The sequence below is a fragment of the Peromyscus eremicus genome, chromosome 9 (genome assembly GCF_949786415.1).
Source record: "Peromyscus eremicus chromosome 9, PerEre_H2_v1, whole genome shotgun sequence".
NCBI classification, from domain to species: domain Eukaryota; kingdom Metazoa; phylum Chordata; class Mammalia; order Rodentia; family Cricetidae; genus Peromyscus; species Peromyscus eremicus.
In genome coordinates, this window is record NC_081425.1 from 30,788,184 (window position 1) to 30,797,652 (window position 9,469).

The window sequence follows — 9,469 nt, forward strand, 5'->3', positions numbered from 1 at the left end:
CCCAACTGTCTTCTTTGAAATGTAGCCAGCTGATACTGGCAGATTACACAGGAAACCTGGGGGTTCCAAATCATCAGTCCCAAATCTCTCTTTCTGACGATAATAATTGTAGTGAAAGACGCGCACATACATGCTGTTTAGGGAGATGTCTTCAGGGCTTCAACAGCCAAACTGTGTTCTCTATCTTGGAAATCTACTTCATCACAGCTAGAACTTGGTCGTTCCTTAGAAATACTTCTTGAAGTGCATCAGAATCAGGAGTCACCTTGGCAATGAAGATGCCTAGCTCACAGGGGTTTTCTTGGACATTAAAACTCATGAGAAAATTTCCATGCTTGTGGGCAGAAAGGGTCAGAATTAATATGTTTGTAAATAATATTTTCATAGATAACCAGAGAAGAGAACTGTTTTTAATTCCCAGTTTGATCCCAAGAAAACTGAAATATTGAGCTTAGAACATTTTATTAACAAAATTTAAAAGGATATAACTTGGAGTTATCCATGTTAGGGTCCATTTCCCACAATATTACACTAGATATAGATAAAATATGTATTTTAAAAATTGTTATAAATGTGTTGTTTAAAGTATTTGTATTATTTTTCCATTATTTTGTTAGTCTAAATTTTCTATATCAGCATGCAATATTGATTCATGCAAGTCTGAAGTCTAATTTCTGTAAAAGAGAACAGTGGGAATTCAGGATAATTGCTATCATACTCTACAAAGCTGATACTGTTTGTTTATATGTCTGCCTTCCCAGTACTATAGAAAATAATGCTGTTTGGTTGTTTATGTAAATGTAGGTGACAAGAAAATCCAATCAGTTCCTTGTTTTTCTCTTGGCTATGAAAATTTTATTATGCAAAACATATGCTATTCCAATTTGCCTTTGAATTTTCATCAACCTGAAATGCAGCTTCAGAAAATAGAATTGTATGTCATCATGTTTCAGGCAGACCAGTCTTTCTGTGTCTATTTCCTGAGAACTGACAACATTAATATATGAAAGATGCATTTTATGAAATTCTAGACAGCTTATAAGACTATGGTTATTGCAGTCTGATGGAAGCATATTGGAATTCTAGTTTAGCAACTATTCACCTGTTTGATCTCAGACAAATCAGTTACAACTCCTTGCTGTTCAAATTTTTATCTACAAAAATGTAGTGGAGACTGTGAAGAGTAATGAGGAAGGATTTACTAATTTAGCAACCTGGCTCCCATTTTACATATACTATCCCTAAATTTGGGTTCTTTGTTCTTTAAAAAGATAAAAGATCAAATAAGATACATGGATTCTTATTTTGTTATGAAAAAATCTGTGAATTGAATTTGTAAAAAGCATAAAATAATTAATAACCATTGTCTATTAATTATATTAAAGACCTGGATGCTTTACAAATATCTTCTAACCTAAACACAATAGGTGTGAGGTGAAATTATCACCCTGATTTTTAGAGGTCAAAGTTGAAACAACTGTCTCATGAAAGAACACACAGGAACTTTGTAATCTTAGGCTGATCTATTTCTCAATCTTTACTTTCAGTAATAAATAAAAATTAATAAACAAGTAGAAATAAAATAAATAAATATTGCTTATTTGTCTATGAACATAGAGAAATATCTTTTCTACAAATAAATAGTTACAATAAGATTAAAAAGTATTTCTCTGCCCAATTTAACTTCATGAAAGGATGAACTATTTGTTTACTCTTTTGAATAGACTGATGAATTTTTCTGATTCATGTTTTCTTTCATGGCTATTAGTGCGGCTATTATTATTTCTTAATGGCTATTAACAGAATGAATTCACTTAGTAGAATGCTTTAAAGAAATGAACTACATTAAATTACACAAATGGTGCTAAAAATATGTGTTCTCTAAAGAAGAATGACAAAACTCAAGTGTCTGTTATACCCAAAACCTGAATGATGTACGTTAGGAAGTATTAAAATAAGTCTGCAGTACATATTTATCTTTGGGCCTATGTAAATTCAAGGTTTTTTTTATTTTCAGCCGTTTTGCAGAAAGAGTAGGAAGTATTAAAAACCTAAAATCAATAATTTATCTTTGGCCTAATTCATGTGAAATCACAATGCACAATGACACTTTGAAATCTAGAAAGGAAGGCCAATCCAGAGTCACAGTCAAGATCCTTCTACCTGGAGCACCAGAGCACCTCAGAAGCTATTAAGAGTGATGTGAGAAGAAGAATTTTGACTAGGAGGAGCATGATAAACTTCTAAGCATCCGTCTTGGTGTGGCATATTCATATAAGCATCGTTTCCAGGTGCCCTCTCCCAGATAGTGTTGTCACTTAACTATGAATTGGAATAAGCAATTGAGGAACATATTCTGAGCCTTCCTAATAAGAAATGCTTACTCTCCAGAAGAAAGCACTGCTGACCTTTATATACATCACTACTTGTCTGTCTCACGAAAGAGAAGAGATGCCAACAATGGTCAAATCTTCAAACAAACACACCTCTGTAGCGACAGAAAAGATTAGAAGGTGAGAAAGCAGCCAAGGATGGAGAAGATACATCACCAGATAAAGGTGTCAAGTTGACATCTTGTGTTAGTTTTGTGTTACTACGAGAGAATACTGAAGGAAATTAGTTTCATAAAGAAGAAAATTGGCCAGGCGGTGGTGGCACACACCTTTAATCCCAGCACTCAGAAGGTAGAGGCAGGCAGATTTCTATGAGTTCGAGGTCAGCCTCTTCTACAAATCGAATTCCAGTATCATCAGAGCACAGGAAAAACCTGCCTTGTAAAACAAAAACAGAAACAAAAACAAAAAGTAGGAGAAGAAAAATGTATTTAACTAACAACTTGGGAGATTGGAAAATAAGTTCAAAGAGCTTCATTGACTTGAAGTCTGGTGAGGATGTCACATGAAAGAAGATGATGCAGAGAATCTAATTATTATATCTCAGACTAGAGTAGGAAGTAATGTAGACATTTCTCTAAATACAAACAATAGCCTAAAAGACTCACCTCTCAAAAAGTCCATTACACTTCTTAATCTTTTCTCCTTTGGAAGCAAACTCCTTCATAAGGAGTTTTTGCATTCACTATATTGTCTAAGTCACAGCAAAAATGTGTAGCAAGTCTGACTTTCTTGGACTGCCAGCCTGCAAATAATGACAAGGAGATTTACTATTAATCATGAGAGCTTGGCCTTAGCTTAGGCTTTTTCCCAGCTGGCTCTTATAACTCAAATTAACCTGCTTCTATTAATCTGCATTTTGCCATGTGGCTCAGTTACCTCTCCTCTGTACCCTATGTCTGCCTTGTTCACATCTCACTGGCATCTCTGCCTCTCTTCTTCCCAGAGTCCTTTCTGTAAGGTAAAAGGGCCAGCCAAAGAAACACATCCTGGAACTGAATGCACAGCCACAACCAGTGAAAGAAACACACCCTGGTCCCAAAACCAGACCAAAAGGTTAAAAAGAGCCAATTAAAGAAACACATTTTGGCCCTGAAACCAGAGCCAGAGAAACACATTCTGCCCCTGACCAATTGAATACAAAAATCAACCAATCTATGAGCATGAAACCAACCAATCCCTAATCATGAGCTCCAGCCAGTCTCTGAGTTTGTCCACACTCAAGGATGGAAATCTGACCAGTTCCCAACCTTAAAATCTTCACTCTGGAAAAACTCTGCCCCCAAGAAGTGCTATATAAACCGTGTACTTGTTCAGTTGGGAGCTGTCTTTTTCCATCCTGGCAGAGGCAGTCACTTTCCTGGTTTCTGCCCTCCCAATAAATCTCTTGAATGAGGTTTGGATGAAATCTTTTGCCAGAATGAAGCAGAAGAGAAGAATGGAGCAGAGGAGAGAAGTAACAACTTTTGCCAGAGCCAGAGCAGAGTGGAGCAGAACTATAACACATTCACCAGAAAAACCTTTTCCTAGTGGAATAGAGTTGTTACATTAGGGAAACCTTTTACCAGAGCAGTGCTGTAAGCTCTTACACTTATGGTGACTTTGTGGTACTTATTCTCTGAAGTAAATTGGTGCTGCCAGGAGCAGATGTGTCTCACTGTCAAGCAAAGCCTTATGTTATTAAAACATCTTAAAAGTCATATTATGTAATTATTCGAAGTGTTTTAAGGTCATCTATCTATCTAAATGTAAATGCTTAACCTTTAAAACACACCTAGTAGGACTACAAGCTTGATTATCATAGATGAATAACTACTAACCTGTATTTCTAAATTATACATTACATTTTTAAATGAATTACATAAATACAGTCCCTCAGACAAGAGTAGAAATATACATATAGCATAGCAAAAATAACTTAAAGTTTATATCAATGAAACAAAATCCATACAAATGAAAACAATTGAGAACTACAGTTGCTTTGGGGATTAAAGTAGATTCAGTAATCTATCTTTTTCCCCTATCATTTCTATATCCTCCTTTTACTTTTCAGAAAGAAATCCCTGAATTTAACATCCTTTGAATAGTAATTTCTTGACCAGGATGAGTCACAACTTGCAACCAACCCTCCTAAATAAAAACAAACATCCATAACCCATGAATGTTGACAATGTTTTTTTTTTTCTAGATTACTTCTTGTTGTCTGGGGACACTGGCATCTTTGGGGGAACCTTGAGAAAATTAGCATAATGGTTAAGTCTTGGCTGGAGCAGTTTGTGAGGCTGGATCATCTCTGCTAGCATCCTTGAAGCTGTTCTGCATGTAGAACTCTGAGGAAACTCAGAAGCATTTTGAGATATTAGGTCACCTGGTCCATTCATTTTCATTAGTATCTGGTCCCTTTGTTCTGAAAATAAATAAAATTTCAAAGGTAACATACATATCTATATTAATACAAGTATAGACTATATATTGCACACAAGTTAGTCAAAGATGATTTGTTGTTTTATGTTTGAGCAAGTAAAACATACATTTCATGGCTTGTAGTATTTTTTAGGATTTTTTTTTACATTGGTAGCTAAGATTTTCAGGGGGTCTTCCTCCATCAAACCTGATCATCCTTAACCTTGAATAAATCCACAGCCTTTTGTTTTCTGTGGGAACAAAAGCATCATAACTTCTTCCCAAACCAACAGATCTTTAGACTTCCATTTTGAAGTCAAGATACTTTTAGAATATATAGACTGGTATAATCCATCAGCCTCCATAGTCCAATTCATTTTAGCAATATCACTAGTTCATTAGCAATCAAAAAATTTAAAGAAAACTCAATAACATACAGTGTCCAGACTCCCTGTGTATTTTTCATCCTCATGTGGCTATTTATTTATTTAATGCTTTTTTAAGGAATTTACTTTTTTTAACTTTTTTTTTTAGTTTATGACTATATATCTTTTCTCCTTTTATTCCACTTGGATCTGTCATTACTGAGCATCTGTATTATTCTCTGATTGCATGAGAAGAATCTTAAGTTGCGTCGACTTAGTGCATGGTGCTAGTGCATGTCAGCTGGTGGTTGGTTCAATCCCACAGGCAGCTGCCAGGAGATGCATCTGTATATTGCAGCTGGTGTAAGACTGGGAGACTTGTAATTCATCTATGGCACTGTTTTTCTGAGTTTGGAAACTTTTCTTAAACTTTCTCAGGTTTTATGTGGCCTGACACAGGTTATATGTTGTCTAACACTGGATGTCATGTGTAGGTAGAGCTTTTCATCAGGAACTCTGGCTCCCCAACAAATTCACAGAGACTGAATATTAATTATAAATGATCACCTGATAGGTAAGGCTTGTTACTAACTAGCTCTTTCAACTTAAATTAACCCATAAGTTTTATCTATACTCTAACATGTACTGATACCTTTTTTTTACAGCATGGCATGTTCCTCTTGCTTCTCTCCACATCTTTTGATGACTCTGCCCTCCTTCTTTCCTCTGCACTCTCTTTTTGTTCACAAGTCCTGTCTATCCTCTACCTGCCTAGCTATTGACCATTTAACCCTTTATTAGACCAACGAGAGCAACAAATATTCACAGTATACAACAGGAAAATGGTCAAAGTATATTATATGAAATATATCAATAAAAATATATAAATGTGTATTTGGAGCACTAGAAAAAAAAGAATGAAGTAAAAACAATACTTTAATATTTTTGGCAGAAATTAAGCAACACAGTCTCAAAATCTCAAGCAACACAAAAGAGGAAAAATTAATTAAAATCAGAAATGTAGAAAGAATAATCATTTAAGAAATTCAATTATTGCAGATTTGTTGGACCCAGAGATTCTTGGTCTCATCAGAGAACAATAATTCAAACATGAATAAAGAGAAGACATATAGGAACACTCACATTGTTCTTTACCTTTCTGATTTGGAGGAAGTTCTAACAATTGAAAAAGGATGAGGTGTTTGACCAAATCAAGGTAGTAATCCTGAGAAGATGCATATTTGAAACCACAACCAAAATGGTGTTAACCAATGCTCTGGGTGAATCTTTGGGGTTCAGAGTCCCCTGTTGACTGCACAGGTAACTCTCCTAAAAAACATAGCTAAGTAAAATAGAATTTAAATCCTATATATGAACCTAGATAAAATATTAACATTCATTAAATTCATATTCATTCTTCTCTGTGGTCCTATTTATCTGTGCTATAGTGACCATTAACCGAAGTTATGATTTCCAGAAAAATTATAATAAACAATTAACCCCATTACATATAATATAAGGATCATAGTATACATTAAAAGAATAATTATGTCACACTGTGAACAACCTTCTCAGGAACTGGTATCTTAGGGAAAATGAACTATTTCATTGAAAAACATAAACTATAAGAACCTACATCTATTTCACATATGGAAGAAATAGGCACCAGACCCATATGATTTTATTCGGGAAATCTACCAACAATTACAAAACAGTATAATGCTATTCTCCCATAATTTGTTTAAACAATTTTCAAGAAAAAGGGTGTATTTTTAATCAACTGAAAAAAGAGGCAACAACTCTAGATACAGATACAAAGATACAATGTAAAGCTTTGTAACAAAGAGGAAAAACATTTAATTAGCAAAATGAAAGATTTTATCCAAATGATTGAATACTTAAATATCCATGTATCAATAATTGAATCTAGAAATAGCTATTACATTGTTCAGAATATTTAACTCACAATTGATCATAGACTTCAACACAAAATGTTAATCTCTAAAGTTTTTAAAATAAAAATCTATATGATCTTAAGAATGTTATAAGGTACTAGGTATGCTCAGATACCAAGTTGTAAAAGCAAGGATTTATAAGTAAATTTCATAAATATTTAATACTGCTTTAAAAAGACTTCTATATCATTTCACTAATGAAAGACATAAAAAGCAACACATATCTACATTTTATATTTATTTGCAAAATAAGCACATAATTTAAAACTCAGTTTTAAATTTTTTTTAAAAATGATCTGTTACAGATGCTACAATAAATATTTTTGAATAAGTAAATGACTATCTGAAAATACATTCAACACAGTTTTCTTTGTGAAATTTGAATTAAAAGAAGATAATGCTGCAAAACAATTTGAATTTCATATGAGCTTCATTTCTATCCAAAACAGTGCTCATCTTATTGCATGTGTTCATATGGATATCTCCTCTTTTTGTATCTGTATCTTCAGTCTCTCTCTCTGTTTTAGGAAATTGGGCTTTGAATTTAGGACCCTCATAATTATTCCTCATTGCAAGATATATATATATAATCTACAAATAAAGTCCTAGTCATAGGGTCTAAGTATTTGGATATGGATATTTCTGAAGCCATCAGTAACATTTATAGAAATATTTATGGGAAAGAATTCTCAGAGAGAGAAAAACTGTAATGTAGGATTACGTTATTTAAGCCTATTGACTTGTCATTAAACGCTGTTTGGGAAGATATTGGGTCCTTGGAGAGAGAAGAAATCATCCAACAGTTGCCTTAGAGGGTAGGTTATTCATGTGATACTCAATATAAAGTTTAAAACTTTCCAGTGTAGCTGGGAAAGGCATAGATTTCTTACTTTTAGAGTGACTTGTTAGGACACAAAGTTTGTCCTTGGAGATTTTCTCCTTCTGCTACATACCTTACCATTCCAATTTTCTATCATGTATTAAAGCACAAAGCTCTCAAAAGATGTGTCATCTAGTCTTCTACTCTCCAAAATTCTGATCTAAATAAATTTTCAATTATAATTTCTACAAATCTGCTATTGTATTTAAGCACCTAGTCTCTCTATCACAGGGACAACTGAAGAAAATTAGCAACCTATTGTTATTATTATTTATTTTTTGGTTTTTCAAAACAGGGTTTCTCCATGTAGTTTTGGTGCTTGTCCTGGATCTCTCTCTGGAGACCAGGCTGGTCTCGAACTCACAGAGATCCACCTGGCTCTGCCTCCCGAGTACTTGGATTAAAGGTGTGTGCCACTGCCGCTAGCTACAACCTATTACTTTTAAAATGAAATTCAAACAAATATCAAAGTTGTTTTTTAGCACTAACTTCAGCATAGTATAGAGAAAAAATAAATGTATTCAGATTTTAATGTGTTTCATCAAAATAAAAGCAAAAATATAAAAAGAGGTTGAGGAAGTTCTTACCTGCAATTTTAGTGCTGAGTTGATGAGAGTTGTGTTGCTGAGTTTAAGGCCACCCTAGACTATGCAGTGAGTTCTAGACAAGTCTAATCTACACTGTGACCAAAACAAGAAAATATGGATCTGGTATGCAAATACATTGATCAAGAACTTAAACCTGGATGAAATGAAAATCACTCTGTATGGCAATTGAGAGATTATGAATAACTAAGATGGGTTTATTGAAGAATATTCAAAATTCCTGAACAGAAAAATAGAAAGTGGCATTACAATTACTAGGTTTCTTTAACTGATTAGAAATAAAGTTATAATAATGACAAATCAGACATGAGATAAAGGGAAAAATGCTTATTAATTGAGTACAAAGGAACTTAATTAGGGGAAATTACCAAGTCAGTATGACAAGACAGTGAATATAGTAACCTAACATTGGTGTACATATGGGAATTTTGATGCTATTACTGATGGTGAGCATGAGAATAACCTTAGAGTTAATATTCTCCGTGAATAATAATAATAATATTAATAATAATAATAATAAAAACAAACAAACAACAACAACAACAAAACAGTTACCATTAATTTAAATGAAATTCTGCAACTGCTCTGTAACTGAAGAAGTATAATCTAATTTTTATGGGTCTCCAAGAAATTGCTAAAGAAGAAAAATATAAAATAGCCCAGGTTCTCTAAGGTGGTGCATGAACCACAGCTACGCAATTTCCCTATCTCAGATTTTGAAGCTTTTTAGAAAAATCACATTTTTCACTTCAGTTAGTTTTAAAGGAAGCAGCTTACCAACACAGAGAGCTGATTAAGGTAATGAAAGGAGGAAAACAAAAGATTTTTTGAAAAGGAAGCTTGCAGCTAATGCATCTTGACTTTTAGA